This window comes from Rhinolophus ferrumequinum, chromosome 10 (genome assembly GCF_004115265.2).
Source record: "Rhinolophus ferrumequinum isolate MPI-CBG mRhiFer1 chromosome 10, mRhiFer1_v1.p, whole genome shotgun sequence".
NCBI classification, from domain to species: domain Eukaryota; kingdom Metazoa; phylum Chordata; class Mammalia; order Chiroptera; family Rhinolophidae; genus Rhinolophus; species Rhinolophus ferrumequinum.
Genome location: NC_046293.1, coordinates 12,180,177 through 12,199,060, shown reverse-complemented (window position 1 = coordinate 12,199,060; position 18,884 = coordinate 12,180,177). Strand labels below are relative to the sequence as shown.

Sequence of the window (18,884 nt, the reverse complement as noted above, 5' to 3'; positions counted from 1 at the left end):
AAAACGTCAAAGGAGTCATTATTCAAAACCGTAGTTTACAACATCTTTCTCCTCCCTCCAAATCCTCTTAACAAACATTCATTTATCATCGTGTTCGAATCTTTAAATCCACTCGAGATGAATGCTCTGAATTAAAAATCAAAACATCTAAGATTCAGAACAAAACAGGTCAATTGAAAATCACCCTCCGTGCAGGTGGTGACAGAGATGAGGGCTGTGCCGTCCAAAACGTCCAACGTGGCGATCGGAATCAATGTGTGTGCGCACTGTCTACGTCTGGATCTCTTGGGCATGCTGGTGTACGGCCTTGTGCGATGTCCATCCATTGCAAGTGGATAGAACCGTGGGGCTCCTAAGTGGAGGCAGAGCCAGGACGCGGTGGGCCTCTCAGCCCTGAGGCCACCCACACAGGAAGGGGGCTCCTACCAGCCCCTTCCAGTGGTGACAGATCTAGACATAGACAGGTCTTCCTCGCGAAGGACAGCACGCTCCTGCACTCACGCCCAGATTTCAGGCAGGCTGTCCCCGGCATCATTCCGCCCGTGAGAAAGACACCACATCCCCTAACCTTTATATGGCAAAACCCCCTACGTACAGTCTGTCACCAGGGCCTGCCAAGTCTTCCTTCCTGGTGTTGGAGGCACTTGCTTCTCTCCTTCGATTTCAAACATTCCATCCCAAATGAAGCGTTTTAATCTTATCCTAAAACAGGGGTCATCAAAGTTTTTCTGTAAACACCCGAAGAGTAAATATTTTACTTTCCAGGTCATGTGACCTCAAATATAATACGCAGCTCTGCCACAGCGGCACAAAAGCAGCCACAGAACGACGCGACACACGGCATGGCCGCCGTCCAAAAAAACGTTCTTTTTAAAAATAAGTGCTGGGGGTGGCCAGTTAGCTCTGTTGGTTAGAGCGTGGTGCTGGTAACACCAAGGTTGCCGGTTCGCTTCCTGCATTGGCTACTGCGAGCTGCGCCCTCAATAAATAAATGGATAGATTAGATAGATAGATAGATAGATAGATAGATAGATAGATAGATAGATAGATAGATAGATAGGTAGGTAATAAACAAGTGCTGGGCCAGATTGGACCTGCGTGCCCTAGTTTGCAGCCCTTTACTCTAGCGCATTGGTCTCCTTGGTTAGTCTGCCTACCTCCAATCTCTCCCTGTTCCTGCCAGCCTCCATCACAGGTGCCAGGGATAGTGTTCTTAATAATAATCTTATTTCCACCACATTTTGCAGTTTGACAATGCACATAAGCATCATTCCATCTACTTCAAGGTCATCTATCAAATTCAACAAACACTTGGTTAGTTCCTACTGAGTACATAGACCCTGGATATATCATCTCATTTAGCTTGTACCACACTTTAAAGATGTTAAGCGTTCTCACTATCCTTATTTGATGACCAGAGAGGGGGAGAGGAGGAGAGGAGAAGGGGGGAAACGGGGCGGGAGGGGACAGAGAATGAAATAGACATGATTTGATTTGTTCAATGCCATCCCGGCAACCAATGGCAGAAGAAAAGTCTTGAATCCAGGCTCGTTGGCACCAGATCAATTGTTCTTTGTGCCCCAAACCACAATGTCTGCTATTTGCCCCACTCCAAATAAGTCCAGTTTAATTTACTGTTGTTGCTACGGCTCCATCCTCTGGCCCCATAGCCTGGTGGTTCTCAGTCCCGGCTACCTCGATAATCCCTTGGGAAAAAATATTAACGTGCACAGGGCCCATCTCAGATTAATTAGCTCAGAATGTGTGGAGGTGGGGGTCTCATTAGCAGCGTTTTTAGAAGCATCCACCCTCATATGTAGTCAAGGTTGAGAAACATTGGCTCCGGCATTTCCCCCAGTCCTCTGGCTGAGACATCATAAACCCCATGTGCAAGCACATCTGCTGGCTCCTTAAGGCAAATTTAAGGAACTGGCTTAAAGTCGAAGGAGTTCTCAGCATTTCTACCCTGAATCCCAGGACTGCTCTCATGCTGGGCCCAGCCCCCTATCCTAAGTCTCTTATTCTTAGCACAACTCCCATCATGTAAGGCTTGACCTTTCCGACTTCTTATAACGGAGGCTGTGTGGTGTTTTAGCTCCTATGAGCTTGGGGCCGTTTTGATCCTGTCAGGCCCTCTTGTTCTAGAATGAGAGCTCTTTTCAAAGCAGGGCCCTACTACCCCAGCTGCCAGACGTTCCGGCTTCCCTGGTTCCAGGCTCGCTTCTCTTGGCCAACAGTCACTTCAACGCAATGATTTCTCCCATTTCTCACCTTCCACGTTAGGCTGTGCTCATTACGTGATTACTCTAATTTTTTTTTTAAACACAAAGCCTTCCTTTCATTAACAAAAGTCCTCCTTTGATGCAATTGCAAAACAAATTAATTGTTGTAGTCCAAATCATTTTAGAACAATTCAGAAAACTAAGTTTGATCCTCAAAGTCTCCGATGTCCCCATGAAAAGCGAGTCTGCTGACGTGTCACAAGCTGATGTGTCACTAACTCTAAGCAGTTTACAAGTCAGAGTAAGACACAGGTCCAGAGTGAGCCATTTTCCTGAGTTCCAGAACTGTGGCACCAGACTGCTGTGGAGCGGAACGGGCCGTGATGACACGCAATGCTGCTTACTTGTTATGGAGTAATCAGACAATGTGGTACCCACAAATTCCCCCAGTGATCTTCGGGAAGTTATCTTTGGCATCCCAAGCAAACTTGAATTACAGCAAGGACCTCAGAGATCTTCTGGCAAAGACTGAACAACAAAAGAAAAGTGTTCCTCACAAGCTTCTAAAAAGAATTTGCAACCACAGGGCCAGGGAAAGAAACCAAGATTTGTTTCCTCCTAATAGGCTACATGTAACTTGACCTTTTTCCTCCATGAAATTATTTTACAGAACCTTGTCTTAAAGAGCTTCTTTAAGTCAAGAAAATGAAGACATTTTTAGCACCAATTTGCTATATCCATAGCTGGGTTCTGGCTGCAAGTGCTGAAACGAACCCTAATGAGCAACAACGTCAGTGTTCTGGCCCTTGAAAGTTGAGGTTCAGTGATTTCAATGCTTCAGAGAGTTTTTCTTGTTTATGCCAAATATCCTAAGTTCTGAAAGTTTGAGGCAGTTGGATCTTTGAACTACTGTTCTCACAGCAGAGCAACTGAGTCTTCCTGCTTCTAAACCTGGCCAACCAAATTTCTGTTGGATGTCCATGGAGTCTAAGCATGGACAGAAGGGCTTGTAGTAGCATTCAAATCGTCACCAAGCAAGGCAGAAGGTAATGCCTGTAGTGCTCTATTTTTTTTTCTATAATTAAACAACTGAACAACAGAGCTGAGTTCGTCTCTTAGATCAGCAGGCTGTTTAGCAAACAACTATTGGGGGTGGGTAACAATACAGTGCATCCCAGAAAATGTGAGTAGACATTCACTCCAAATCTGGAGAATCAAGCAGTGTGGTAAGAGCACAATAAACCCACATTCCAATTATCTTTGATCACCTGTGCCCCCATTTAGCTCATTAACTTCAATCACTTTTTTGCAGAACCTCAAAGACACCCAGCGTTGGAGATGGTCTCCAATGGCTGAACTTGAAACAGCAGCATTTCCCTTTGCATCGTAGCTTGCACAGTATTTCATACGCATGCAACCACTGGACACAATCCTTCACTGGTAGAGTCCAAGTTAAAAGCAAACCGAGAATAATGATCTTATCCTTTGCACAGCATGAAATGGACACACTCAGCGGCGTCCTCGACACGGCCTTTGGCTGCAGAGTCAGACTCAGAAATATTCTACAATTTCTTCTTAATTTTCTCTTTGGCAGCACTCAAGATGCAATTTCGTAAGTGTTTTCCCACTGATCTATTTTTTTAATCTTAGCAATAAGTGTGTTATTTTATATGAAATATTCATAGCCCTTATAAAATCCCACTAATATGTTCCAAGAGTGGCAAGTCATACGTGCCGGGGAGAATCACGTTGTACAGTAAAAATTTCTAATGAGGTCTGATTTTTTTTTCCTTCAAATTCAAATCTTATTCCAATCAAGAGAGCCACATGGGATGATTCTTTAGCAGAGGTTTTCAATTTTCTTTTACATTTGTTATTCAAAGGATGTCGAACACTATCCTTTTCTACATATGTGAATCCATACTTGCCATGAACCACAAGTTGTCATTCGTTGTGACCATGTTCATTTACCAAAAAGGATTTGGGTGAATTTATTTGTTTCCCATGGGGAGTGTTGACAATACTCTGGTGTGGATTACAGAGGAAGGAAAGACATCAATGACTGGCGACAAGTGGTTCACGACTCCAGGTAAGTCAGCACAGCTCTGCGCATCCATTCCTGCTCCTTTATCTTTCCCCAGTGCATCTGGACCACCCTATTTCAGGGGTGGGAGAGCAGGGTGAAATTCAGATCTAGAGAAGAGCGTTAGGGACTCTTGTGAAAAGGAGCCAACAGAACAAACGCCTTATACCATGTGTGTCTTCCTTTGCAGCGCATCAGGTTTGACCTGCGGGGCTTTGCTGTCCTAGGAGGGAAGACAGGACTCTCACCAATGCCCTGGGACCATCCGAGGAAAACTGAACGCAAAACATGGCTAGAAGTCGAGAGTGTGTTCATGTTCTCTGTCAGGGATAGTGGTCAGTCTGCTGATCTGCCCCTGCACCTGAAATTATACACCTGCCAAATGTGGGCAAAGGTGTCCTCTTCTGTGCTGCATGAAAGTGAGGATGAACATAGGGGAACATCCCTGCTCTGTGTTTCCGGTCTAGTGTCGGTGAGAAGTGACTTGATTTACATCATATTTTCTGGGCCTCCTGACATACCTCCTTCTCCACGACAGTCAACCGGCTTTGAGACAAAGCCACTCCCCTTCATCTAAGCCTCCCACTCCTTGCCCGACCTTCTGTGGATGTCCTGTTGCAGGCAGGGCACATGCCACCAGGAGAACCCTGCTCTGTCCTGCAGGGTTCACAATATACTTAGACCAGATGAGACACTAAAAGGAAGGGGCTGGATGGAAGAGGGACCCGTAGAAAGACTTGGTTTTCAAACGCAAGCCGGGCTGTTTATTTGCATTGATTCAAGTTAGCGATGCCTAAGAAGCCAACCAACAACACGAGTAGCTGCCATAAAGAATATTCTAACACCTTTCAAAAAAGAAAAGGAAGCAAGTATTTTTGTGAATGTGGCTGATCCCCTGAATCGCGGCCCTTCCCTGCAAACGGCCCCACCACCTAAATCAAGGCTATCATCCTCAGCTCAATTGTAAATTAAAAGCAAGAGAAAACAAGCAGGAGCCTGCCTGAACCTTCCCTTGCCCACAAAGGACTGCCCTCCTCTTCTCTACTTCTCGCCCCTTCTTCACAGTCTCCAATCCCCCTTTATCAGTTTGAATGACTTAAAGTTATTTTCCAATTCCTAGGAGTCACTATATTGAAACAAAGGGGCGGGGGGAAGAAGAAAATAAAAGCCCTTATTATTCCCTTTTTCACCCTTTCCTGACAAATCCAAACCATCCCTTAAGAGCAAATCAGAAATGAAGAATGAGCTTTATCGGGATAGATTTGGAAGGGAGAGGGGAGGAGAAAGAAGATCTTATCGGGAGCTTAGCTTGACAGAAAACAACGCTTTATCAGGACAGGCACTTGGCAAAGATAAGACATTACCAAGAGCAAGACAGATGTTTGAGTGGAATATGGTGCAAATACTTATTAAGCAAAGCCTGCTGTCTCTACTTTTGACAGGTTGTTATTTTCTTCCAAGTCCTACTCCAGGGATGATGGTAATTTTTTTTATCAGGTGCTTCCAACAGTGTCATAAAAGCAAGAAGAAGAAAACTAAGGTCCCTCAACCCCACTGTGAAGCAAAGCCAGGAGTTTCCTTGGCCAGTTGAGAAGAAGTGAAGGCTGGGTGTAGAGAGCACTGACAGAGGGCCCAAGAGACACCTTGGTTGTGGGGCCTCCAGTACAAGATCCCAATTGCTGGCCCCCAAGGGAAGAGACCCTTACAGCACGCTGGCCCACCTGAGGCTTTACTAACGGAATCACCTCGGAGGTCACATCAGGATGGGGATGATGGAGCAGATTTGTCGAGAGAGAAAACTGGCGCAAGCCTTGCTGGACTTTCTGGAACTGCTATTGAAATCTCTTGCACTTGATAACTCCATCTTCTGGCCCTGAAGAGTACCTCGGAGAACCCATGATCTTCACCAATGAGTATTTCCAAAGCCATTACACGTGCCAGCTCTGTGCTAAGTTCCTGGCTGGCATGACTGGCAATTTGAATAAGCATTAAGTAGCTGTGCTATTTCCTTTGCAGGCTTTGTCACCTGGTGACTTATCATTGACTCCTCAATATCCCTTCTGGGAACCCTTCTCTGTTCTGCTCCGGGTGAGGTGGCCACTTCATTCTCCTCACTGTCTCTGGATTTCCCACAACTTCCTACAATACGAATTTAATTAAGGTAGTGGCTCTTACTACATTTGTAGTTTCTGCATCCTTTCCATTCCCTCAACACCTGTTCAGGGCAGACATTATGCTGGTGAAGGCAGGGACCATGGTGAATCACCTTTGCTTCCCAAATGTCTCGCATAATGTCTACAAGCAGTGGGCATTCTTATGTGCTCTTCACACTGTGGACAGATGACTCAGGAGTCACCTGTCCCCACATCCAAAGGAGAGCCCTGGATTCCTACCTCCCAAACCTGCTCCCCCTTTTCAGCACGTGACATCACGACTGTTCCCATGGCACACTCTGCCAAGGAACAGCTAGAACAAGTGAAACTGACAAAGCATCCCCAACATGCCATGTGACGTCCAGGAGGGCAGGTGAACACAGAGAAGAAAGAAAAGGAGAAGCAGAAAATAGGAAAGTTCCCGATATCTTCATCTAGACATTCCGGGTCATCCTGTGTCCTTTTGAAAAGGATCCCATGGGTCGCCTAAGCAGGAGACCTGCAGCAGGGAGTGCAGGAGGCCGTTATCTCTAAAGCAGTAAGCAATGCAGCAGCTGCAAATAGGGACGGGGCTCTCCTGCCTTCTGTAGCCTATAAAACAGAAAGGAGGTGAGGGCAGGGGAAAGAGGCATACACGGTAATAAGACCCCTGAAGACTCAGCTGCCAGACTGTGGCCCTACAGAAGTGGAAAAGGAAAGAATGGGGCTGGGGAGGGCGAGAGAATCAGAGACCTCTGTCTGCAATCAGCACGGTATTCAGAGCTTGGTTGGAAGCAGCAGTGTCTGGGGGGCGCCTAGAAATGGGTAACTCAGTTTCTCTCCTGATGAGTAGCTTCAGCTGTTCATCAATAGAATCTCCAGCTGATAATTATTAAGTGAAACTTGGGGCTTGCATTTGCATATGTAAAGCACACTTCCCTCTTCAGCCACAATGGGAGGGAGAATGCACTTCCTGATTGTGCTGCACTGGGGAGGGCGGGGGGGGGGGGGGGGGAGGGGGGTTTAGGTGGGGTGGGGTTCCAGCCTGCTTTGCATGTGCTTCTCCACACTAATCAAGCCAGACATTCAGCAGAAATAAACCCACATCCCAAAATACGCCATTTGTCAAACTCCAGAGCTCAAATAAGAGACCTCTCCCTCCAGATCTAAGAAGGATGCATTCTCCCACAATGTGTGTCTGTAAGAAACATGATTACCCAGTTGGGTGCACGCGGGCACGTGCACACACACCTGGGTTGGTTTACTGGATGATGGAACGGTTATTAGTTTCTCCAAAAGGCTGGCTTCTATCCTCCTCACACATTCCTGACACTTTTCAATCTTTGCACCTGACGCTGAGGCTTCAGCCCTGAAGCAGCGAGAAGGAAATGCAAACACCATCAAATTCCAAGTATCTGATGGCTTATCTCTGTTATGACATTTATCTTGGCTTCGGAGGAGGAAAGAAGTTACTAAGCATGCTCTCCTCCCAGAGGAAAGGATGCCGCACAGAGAAAACACATCACCGCAAGGAGTATAGCGAGGACACTCCATCGCATGGCTGAAAGAAAGATCAGGGACTTCAAAATCCCAAAGCCGTTTGTAGACACTATAACCCGATTGTAATAAGGGAGCTGCCAGACCTATCTAAATTTACAGAGTGTCTAAAATTATACCCGGGACATTCTAAAGACAAAAGCAGACAACAGTATAAAAAACAATGTTAAGTCATTGACTCTGGGTCTCTTCATTCTTGCTTAAGTCCGCAATCTCCTTGGAGCCTCTGTTCCCTCATCTGTAAAATGGGGGAGTAAAGATTCCACCGGAATTCTCTTCCAGAGCAGCACCAGGATATGCGGGTACTATGAAGATTTTATCTGCATTTACAACCTATAAATATGCATTTGCTTGACTATCTTTTCACATGGGATTAATTAAGGCCTTTTGTATAAGAATGTGCCCACTGTGTGAAAATCTACAATACTTGTCTTGCGCCAATATCAAATGGTGTATTTTGGGATGTGGGTTTATTTCTGCTGAATGTCTGGCTTGATTAGTGTTGAGAACCTCAAAGAAACTACCAAACACTTTCAGCTTGGGTACCTTTCAAACGTAGGGGAAAACTTGAAAAGGTATTCGTGAAGTAATCAGAAAACAGAATTCCTTTCACATTTTTATCTGTCCCCCCATTTTTAGTTGTCTTGCTTACGTTTAATTTGACAGCTGTTTTTACAATTTGCCTTTCAGTCATTGTTCCAAAATATACAACTTAGTTTTTATGTAGAAATGCTTCTTCCTGCACTCTTATTTCGCTGCTTTACATGATAGTTATATTATTTAATTATATGGTGAACATACACCATAACAGGCTTGGGAATATAATAAAGAGACTCTTGCTAAACACACAATTCAACTGGTGGGAACGACACTACCAAACAGTTCTAGAAAGCCGGCCAATCGCCAGGAAACCCCAGATGCAGTGGGCACTGAACAGCACATTGAAAGAAAGAATGGAGCAATGCTTGGTTAACGGATGGGTTCTCACATAGAGGTGAGTTACGAATCGTCCACTGAGTGCTTACCTTGTGGTACTATTGGGAAGAATAAATGAGATCATGTACAAGAGGCCATTTAGCTTCTCATGCTAGCGTGCTTCCCCGAAAATAAGGCCTAACCGGAAAATAAGCCCTAGCATGGTTTTTCAGGATGACAGCCCCTGACCATAAGGCCTAAGGCGTCTTTTGAAGCAAAAATTAATGTAAGACGCAGTCTTATTTTTGGGGAAACATGGTAGGAATGTGACAAGGGCTTGGTAAAAGTTATTATTTATCTTATACATCAGGCAAGCCACTTTCCTCATAAACCACAGATGCTGACTAGGAAATAAGCTCCTGTGTGCTTCTGATAAAAATAATACACCTTTACATTGCCAGAACACTATGGGACGAACTTGGACCATCTGTGGATGTGCTACTCCATTGACCTTTCACATGAATTGATGTAGGTAGAGAAGGGATTATCATTGTACCCACTCCACACGAGGCCAGTGAGATCCAAAGACCCACAGGCACCTGCCTGGCGTCTCCGGGAATGTTGGGAGCAGGACCAGATGGAGAATGGAATTCCCTCGTAGTATTTCACATTCCCTGCAGTTGATTCTAGTGAATGTTTTGTTGCTTATCACTTTTGTAACTTTGGAAGTAGTGTAATTATCTAATGACGTGTGAAGGTGCAGAGAAACAGACCTTCCCTTGAAATAAAGAAAGGTCATGAGAGAGTAGACTTGAGGCATCTATGCAGACCCCTCAGCTGACCTTGTCCTTGCACGTGAAACATTTCAATAGACCTCAAGTCCTGAAGCCTCAGGCTGTGTTACTACAATCTTCAAGGCCCACACAGTCCACAGTCACAGAAGTGACACAAGTCTCCCCTTGTAGCAACTGAACCATTATAGAGGAGGAAACAGAAGGGGTACCAGCTGTACTGACCCTGGGCAAGTCATTTCACACCACTGAGCCTCGATTCACAGGGAACAAACTTTTCTGTCTCTCTTACAGGGTTATTTTGAAAATGCATTAAAAAAAAAAAAAAAAAAAAAAAAAAACTTCTGAGAAAGACCTAGGCCTAGGTCAGGAATCTTACAGGAATGGGACATGATGTCTACCCTAAGACACACAGGACTTCACTGGGACTATATTACAGTGATTAGCCAGCGTTCGTTCGTGCACCACGTTATTTCATCTAGTAGTAAAAACAGACATCTGTGGCAGATTGTAGCATTATCATCTTCATATTGTAACAATAAGGCAAAACTGAAGAAAAGCAATGTCCACAGAGTGCTGAAAAGCCACGTGAGTTATTTGAGCCTGGTGGAGGAAAATGGCCACCTTTCTTCCTTGATATGCATCACATTAGAAAGCTCTTGGATACAGGCGTTAGTTCCAGAAACAGACATCGAAAACATATAGGACCAGTGTGCAGGTACCTGGGGGACCACCCTCTGCTAGCTGAGGCCTAGAGATCTTTCCCACCTGCTCTGGCATGAAACCCACGTTTGGCTCCCTCGGATAAGAGCGGTGCCCAGTCCCCAAGCCTCCATCACCTCTAGATTAAATGACTGCAGCACAACTGTAGTTTCTATAATGCTACAGTAGGCCAGGAGTTTGAGCCATCGGCAACTTAATATATTCCCCTCTAAAGGAGAAAACAAACACATTTGAAGCAAGTTACACCTACAATTTCTGAACCAAAGAAATGTGTATACGGGTCAATGCTTCCCAACATGAATAAATGCAAAAGGATCAAAGTGACCTCCGCTGTTATTTGTATTATAATTCATGAGGCCCTGTGCTTGTAATGGGCCAGGTTTGTATGCAGCCAGGGAGCCACAGAGGTCAGGAAGGACAAGAGACAGGATGTCCCCCAGGTCAGGCTTTTAGAAACGACATCATCATACAAATGAAAAGAGCCCTGTCCTTGTCAACCTATCTGTTTGGACCTGTTATTTTGATTTCCTCCCGTCTACAAGCTCATTCGGAACCAGCTCTGATAAGTCAGTTATTCATACAATTCACACGTTTATAAAGCATTTGCAATATGACAATCCCTTTCCATGGAGAAACGTAACGCCCAATGTGTGTGTGTGGGACGGGGGAGAAGCGGAGAATAAGTAAAAATAAAATTGCATTGCAAAGAGATAAAGTCAAAGGATTAACGACAGTATGCAAAGGAGGCATGGAGAAGCTCAGGCTTAAACATCCTCAGCTGTCTTAAAGGTTCAGGGAAAACTTCTAGGAGTTTCCATATCCATGCTGAGAGCTGAAGAATGAGCACCAAGAAGCTGGATTGAAAGGAGAAGTATTCAAGTAGAGGAGACCGCATATGCAAAAGCTTAGGACCATGGTTCCCAGACTATGTGCCAAGGTGCCCCTGCGTGCCTCAGTAAACCCACAGGGGCACCAGAGGATATTTTTAAATTCCCGGAGAAGCACGGCAATTCTCAGTATGTGCTGGGCACTGCTGGAACGACCTGCTCCGTAGCTCACCGTTGCAACATTGGATTGTACTACAGTCCATATATACAGGCAACGCTGCGTTTTCAGAATTTGCTATGATAAATAGCAATAACTGCATGAAAACCAATGTGCAACAGGTGTCCAGTCTGATTCCAAGGTTTGAGAAGCTGTGCAGTGCCCAAGAGGTAAACAAATCCCAATGTAAGTAACTGTGGTATTTTAAGAGTGAAATAAAAAATTGTTTTCCTTCACTTGATGTGGGTTCTCTTGTCAAACAGCTACTTAATAGTTAGAACACAAACACTTAATAAATGGGAGAGTTATTTCATTTGACCTGTGGGTGGGGTGAAAAAAATTACTAAGACACCAAGGGCTCCAAGAAATGAGAAAACGGAGGAACCAGTGGTTTAGAGACCAAGAAGGGCTACTGCTTACACTGGACCTAAACTACTTCCATATGAGTAAGCCACTGAGCACGAGGTGAGGACTGGTAAAAGATGACGGAAAGACAGAGAGATGGGGCAGATTACAGAGGGCCCCTTAAGCACATTAAAAAAAAAATAAACTTGGCCTTCATTCCGCGGCCAGGGGGAGTCACACAAGAGTTTCTAACTTCCCTGTTGCACAAGATGCAATGCCACCAGAGTTCTGCTGGACTCTTGAGAACGGCAGCTTTTCACAACTCATTGTACGGATACCACATGTCGACTCCACAGAGGAATGAAGACCAAAGCCAGACCAGTTCTGACGAAAGCCAATCTGCGATCTCTACAGACTGGCATGCTATTTCCACTAAGCCATTGACTCCAAGTAGAAGCTGGATGTAAAGTGTAAAACGCTTTACAAACAAAACTTATTGTCTGGCACTTATATGCTTCATATTCTAAAATTAGTCCTCCTACAGTGAGCGTAAGTCCTACCCTGACCCCTCATATGGCAGGCTGTTCATGTCTCCTTTCCTCGTATATTTTTGCCAAAGCTTATGCTGGATTGTTGCTCTAATCCCTGAAACAACCTCTGGGCACAAAGAGAAAGAGCTATATGGTGAATCTGAATTGTTTAACTTCAAGAGTGTTAGATATGTTCAGGCATGCTGAAATAATCTTTGTTGTCATTTCTCTGAAGTATCCTCTGAAATTTTTAAGAACGCTGACTATTCTTATCTGCATGTGTGATATACTTCACAATAAAATAAAGGATATTGAAAACATAGCTCCTAGAGCATTTTATGGGAAGGTATTTTTCCTTTAAAATGTGGTATTTAAGAAAAATTTCTTACTAGGCATGGAAAAGCTTTTATCAATCAAAAGCTAAACTGGTAATCACCTAACACCTCCGGCAGTTCCGAAAGTTAGAAAACAGCGGGGTATTAGGTAATCCAAAATTAGAAGGTCCACTGGAGTCTTAGAGCGGAGGAAGAACGAAGAAGAGACGTTGTGCAGGCTGGCCTAGAATGAGCACACAGCAGAGGAGCCAGGAGCCCATGTGCTTCTCACACTTGCTCTCTTATACAGATGGGACAGAAAACTGTCAGGGGACTTGGGCCAGTCCCAAAATCTCCTGCAGAAAAACCTGCTAGCTCCGAAAATTGCAGGAAGAAAACCTACCCTGTTTTTAGCCCTTCCACCTCTCTCCTCAGGGTTCCATGAGTGAACTCTACCAGAGCAACCAGCCCAGCTTCTCACCCACCCGTCACTCACTCCTCCCCAGGGGAGAGGAGAGCACATATCTGATTGGTAAGGACTTGCGCATGTTCACGGTGGCCTTGCTTCCCTGTTCTTTCAGGGGCTGTCTGCCTGTGCAGAGCATGTGGCACATGTCCCCAGGGAAAGCACCTAATGATGTTTGCTATGCTGCTGAGACGGTCTAATCTGTAGTCTCAATAAGTCTACCTTGTTGAGACACACTCTCCACATGGTTTTAACACAAAAGTAATATTTTTACCTCTCGGTGCCTGGTTCTGTCTCTCTCAGTCTGTTCTCATCTCAGACATAGAAGCAAGCAGGATTATTGATCGCTAAAACCTCAACACTAGAAATAAGCCTAAGAACCACATCAGTTAGTGGAAAGGTAGGTTTGACAGACCACAAATCACTGGCACTTCACAAATACCTATGAAGTACCTCTTACGTGCGAGACATTATGCCAGGTGCTGGGGACACTTGGCGAAGAAGGCAGAGCTAGAGTCTCTGCTTGTGTGCTAGTCATAGTTGATCAGGAAGATAACCGATTGCCCAATGACTTACTTAGCGCTGGGATAAGTATAAAGCGCTGTGAGAAATCCAACAAGATTCTCTGTCTTGGTAACTGGCCCCACCAGTGGGCAAGCCTGGGATCCAGGGACCACTTTCAACACCATCGCACTGTCCCTCACTCCCAAACCGTACCACAGCTGATCCATCCCCAAGTCCACACCGTGCCTACCTCACCTCCCCTTTCTCCTCTTAGGTCAGTCAGAGTCTCTCTATTCCACCAGCAACGCCACATTTCAAACTCGCAGCTGGTCTCTCTCCCTGACTGCTGCAATAGTCTTCCCATTGACCCACTTGGATCCCTGTTTTCAAAAATTATTTTCATGTTAAAATACACATAACGTAAAAACCACCATCTTAACCATGTGTAAGTGCACACTTTAGTCGCATCAAGTGCACTCACACTGTTGTGCGACCATCACCACTTCCACCTCCAGAATTCTTTTCATCTGGCAGAACTGACGCTCTATGCCTGTTCAACACTAACTCCCCACTGCCACCTCCCCTCCAGCCCCCTGCAACCACCATGCTACTTTCTGTCTCTACAATTTTGACTATTCTAGGTACCTCATATAAGTGGAATCATACAACATGTGTCGTTTTATGACTGGCTTATTTCACTTAGTGTAATATCCTTGACTTGAATGTTTTTTCTTAATTTTCATTCTATCTGCAGTATCCAGCACAGTTGCTAGCATCTGGAAGGATCTCCAAGAAATTTGTTTCTTTATTTTATGTAACAAATTAACACAAGAGTAGAACCTGACTTGGACTGGTTTAGAAAGGGTATGCCTAGGAAAGTGAGATTTGATCCAAGACTGAGACATGAGAAAGAATTCACCAGGCAAAAATGGGAGAGGTGGAATATCCAAAACAGAAGGGCAGGAAGAAAGCTCTAAAGTAAAAAAGAAGTAGGTATACTTAGGAAACTGGGAAACAAACACTGCAAAATAAAACAGAGGCCAGTGTGGGTGGAGCAGTGTGGACAACGCAGGGGGGGGGGAAGGGGTAGGAGAGGGGCTGCCTGACTGGCAGGACCTAAAGACGTTGGCAAACTGATGCTCTCTGGTCCCAGGAAGTTCTGGTATAACTGGTACCTTCTTTTTGAGGGACTTTCCAGAAGAACTGTGTCTAAGTCTTCAAGACCACTCCCCTCACACAGGATTATATGCAGGGTGATGACTAATATCTTATATGCATTTGTTCAAATTAATCCCCCAACAGATCTCTGAAATAGGGATTGTCTCCAATTGAGAAAACAGTAAACTGAAGCTAAAACAACTTCAGCAGGTGGCCCAAGGTTCCTCAGCAGGTAAGTGGAAAGGCCTGAGGCTTGCACAAAGATCTGTATAGCTTCAACATCCTTGCTCGAGTCACCGAACCAGGGCTCTTGTAAGGCCTGGCGGTGTTTTGTTTTTCTAATGCTTACTTAAATTCTTGCAGGAAAAGCCAATTCTGTGGGTTTTATGCATTTCAGACACCAACAGCCGAAGTTGTAGGGTGATATTTTGGTAACCAAAGATATTTTTGCACAAAACATCAAAAGTGGTTCGAGCAGATTCACTACTCACTATACTTGCTGAGAGAACCGGGTCACAGCTCTGAGCTTCCCCAGAAGAGGTCAGATTGTGGAGATAAAACTATGGGAGTAAAAGCCAGTCAGTTACAGGTGGGAGAAGCCTCTGAAAGATATCACTGCCCACATGCAGTTCGTGGCGTGTGAGAGAGTACGTCCAGTGGGTTAAACCTACATGTCATATGGTTACGGATTAAAGAGGCCAAAAAAAAAAGAAGAATAGCGAGCCAGCTAAAAATGGTTTATAAAGAAAGACAATGAAAGAAAACTGAGAATGGTATAAAATATACTACACAAGTGAAAAGCCACAACACATACTAAAGATCAATAAAATTTTAAAGCAAGAATCTGCAATAATGTACATGGATATTGAACGGTATTTTATTAATTCCCATCAAGAATCTAAGATCCTTGAACAAGGATCTAAAAAACTTTTCCTATAATGGTCCAGATGCTAAATATTTTAGGCTTCTTGGGCCACATGGTCCCAGTTGCAACTACTCAATTGTGCCATTGTAGCTCCAATGTAGCCAAAGACAGTACAGAAATAAAGCTGTGTTTTAATAACCTTTACTTCTAGAAACAAAGGGTGAGCCAGATTTGACCTGCAGGCCATAATTTGCCAACCATTGTCCCTGAAGGTCAAGAACAAGTCTTCTCATATCCTTCAAAGTAAGAGAGCTTGATAATCACATAAGAAGGGGAATTAAGATGTTTCCCAAAGTTTTGTTTAATTTTCATAAAACCCTACTCTGTGAAACAAATATCATTTGTCCCCCTTTTTTACAAAAGAAGGAACTGAGGCTCAGAGACCTGAAACAGCTTGTAAATGGCAGGGCCTAGGGGCAGAACGTAGCTGTGTTGGGCTTTTCGTGCTCAGGTGCTTTTCATCATGGCATGGGGCTACCTGCTTAAGGATGGACAAACAATCCCTCTGGGAAAAGGACAGGGAAAGATAAGGCAATGGTCCTCAAGATGTAACAGCTCCGAAGGGGATTCAGTCTGCAATCTTTTGGGGGAAAGGAACAGACACACTCACTCCAACTGGCCCAACTGGAAAAAGGACAGTTCATCGTAGACGGAGGGAGGGTGTACAGGAACAAAGTACTCTGACTCCTGTAGGAACTGGAAACCCACTGGACATCAATGCAGCTGTCTCTCCTTACCTACCTCTATGTCATCTGCCTCTTCCTCCCGCCTCCCTCTGTCCCTGTCCCCTGACCCCCAGAAGCCCAAGAGTCTGTCATCTATACTTGCCTCGGGGTGTCTGCCACATTCTCCCTCTCCTCACTGATGCCCCCTGACGGCTCACTGGTGCCCGTATTGTCATCTCCAGCTCCCATGTGAACAGTTACACCTGCCAGCTTGCTGCCACTGCCCCGACGCCATGTGCTCCTTCTGCTCTAGACCCAGAGCTTATGCTCGGCGTCTCTGTCCAAACTCTGGGGATGCAGCATCCAGTTGTGCACAAGCAAACAGAGGGGTGAATGAGGCATGAGCCACAGGCATATTTTTTATTAAATTTATTGGGGTGACATTGGTTAGTAAAATTATATAAGTACATTTCTGTAATACATCCTCTATATATTGCATTGTGTGTTCACCACCCAGAGTCAGTGCTCCTTCTGTCACGGTATATTTGACCCTCTTTTCCCCTGTTCTATCATCCCACCTTCCCACGTACCCTCTGGTAACCACTAAACTGTTGTCCGTGTCTGTGAATTTTTGTTTGTTTGTCTTGTTCCTTTGTTGCTTTCAGTTTTATATCCTACATATGAAGTCGTATCGTTTTTTACTTTTCTGTCTGACTTATTTCACTTAGCATAATAATCTCAAGATCCAACCATGTTGTCGCAAATGGCAGTATTTCATCTTTTCTCATGGCCAAGTAATATTCCATTGTGTATATATATCACATCTTCTTTATCCAATAATCTATCAAAGGACACTTTGGTTGTTTCCATGTCTTGGCCACCGTGAATAATGCTGCAATGAACATCAGGGTACATATATCTTTATGGATAAATGTTTTCAGATTTTTGGGGTACATACCCAGGAGGGATTGCTGGGTAGTATAGTAACTTTATTTCTAATGTTTTGAGGAACCTCCGTACTGTTTTCCATAGTGGCTGAACAAATTCACATTCCCACCAGCAGTGTACGAGGGTTCCTGTTTCCTCCACAGCATCTCCCACACTGATTTGTCTTGTTGATGATCGCCACTCTAACTGGTGTGAGGTGGTATCTCATAGTGGTTTTGATTTGCATTTCCCTAATAGCTAGAGAAGTTGAGCATATTTTCCATATATATCTGTTGGCTGTTCCTATGTCTCCTTGGGAGAAGTGTCTGTTCAGGTCATCTGCCCATTTTTTAATTGGATTGTGTGTGTTTTTTTATTGCTGAGTTGCACATTCTTAGTGCCATCAGCCACAGCCAAGGATGGAACGGACTATGGTGACAAACATTTTAAAAGGCCAGAGCCACAGTAAAAGCCAGTTCTTCAAGAGAGAGGCATACATTTCAACATGTCTAATATCTGAAAAGAGAAAAGATGATTGCCCTCTCCAACCCAAGAGAAACAGTGGACAGATTGGAGAAGCACAAAGACAAGATGAAATCAAAAAACTACTTAAAAGAAGTGGGATATGTTTGCTCAATTCAGGAAGAATCTGGAAGACTCAGAGAGACCAAATGAGAGTGATAAAAGTAATCTCACAGACAAAAAATCCAACATGCAAAATTATAAAAATACAATTGTGGGGAAGGCCCTTCTTATTTTATGTAAAGGGATCCTATTCAACAGTTGTGGAAAGCTGCTTTTCATCCCCATAAAGGGCACAGTGAGAGCGAACAAGAACAACTCAGGGGCTTCCTGTTTGACTTTAAGAAGTGGAGAGTAAATTCTCATCAGGGTTGCCAATGGATACCACAAAGTATCTGACTCCACATAAAAAAACTCAGTATAAAGAATCACCTGAATGCGGACATAAGACATTTGGGGGAGGAGGTATGACTGACATTGCAAAGAATTCTTCACTTTATGTCCGATTTCAATACAGAGATGTCAGACAAGGAAATCTCATTATTTTCTTTGATTTCTCTGTCCAAATGGTCCTTGAGAAATGAGAAGATAAATGTCTGCTCAAGTTCTGTTTTTAGCACCAGCATCAGAACCAGCTCATTCTCTCTTTTCTGCTTCTCCACGCTGACCCAGATCTCTCAGCATTTCTTAGTGATGTGCTGAGATCTGAGGACAGCGTGTTTATTATGTGATATATCCTCCACGAGTCATGCAATAGAACCCGTCAGAATCACCACGAGAAAGAGGTGCATCTGAGATGGTTTTGCCTCACGATGGCCAACACCCTGGGAGGGGAAGAAAGGTGACATCCCATCCAATCCCTTTTCTCAATGGTCTACCAATCAAAGAGTTGATCACTGGGGAAACAGTATGACTTTTTAGGGCAGTGATCCTTAATAGCAGAATTAAGTGCTTTGTTAAAAAAAAAAAAAAAAAAAAGAATTTGCCAGGCCCTTAACCACAAATCTTCAATTCAACAAGTTTGGACCGGGATCTGGGAACTGGCCATCTGCAGACTCTTC

General features: G+C 44.4%; 1 protein-coding gene and 1 non-coding gene across 4 annotated transcripts in view; one reads left to right on the top strand and one right to left on the bottom strand.

Annotated features, from left to right (window-relative positions):
• LARGE1 (LARGE xylosyl- and glucuronyltransferase 1) overlaps positions 1-18,884 on the bottom strand; it is a 494,394-nt gene that overhangs the window by 281,311 nt on the left and 194,199 nt on the right. The window lies entirely within an intron of this gene.
• Positions 892-965, top strand: TRNAT-GGU (transfer RNA threonine (anticodon GGU)). Its single transcript has one exon. It is a non-coding gene; the product is annotated as a tRNA-Thr (tRNA).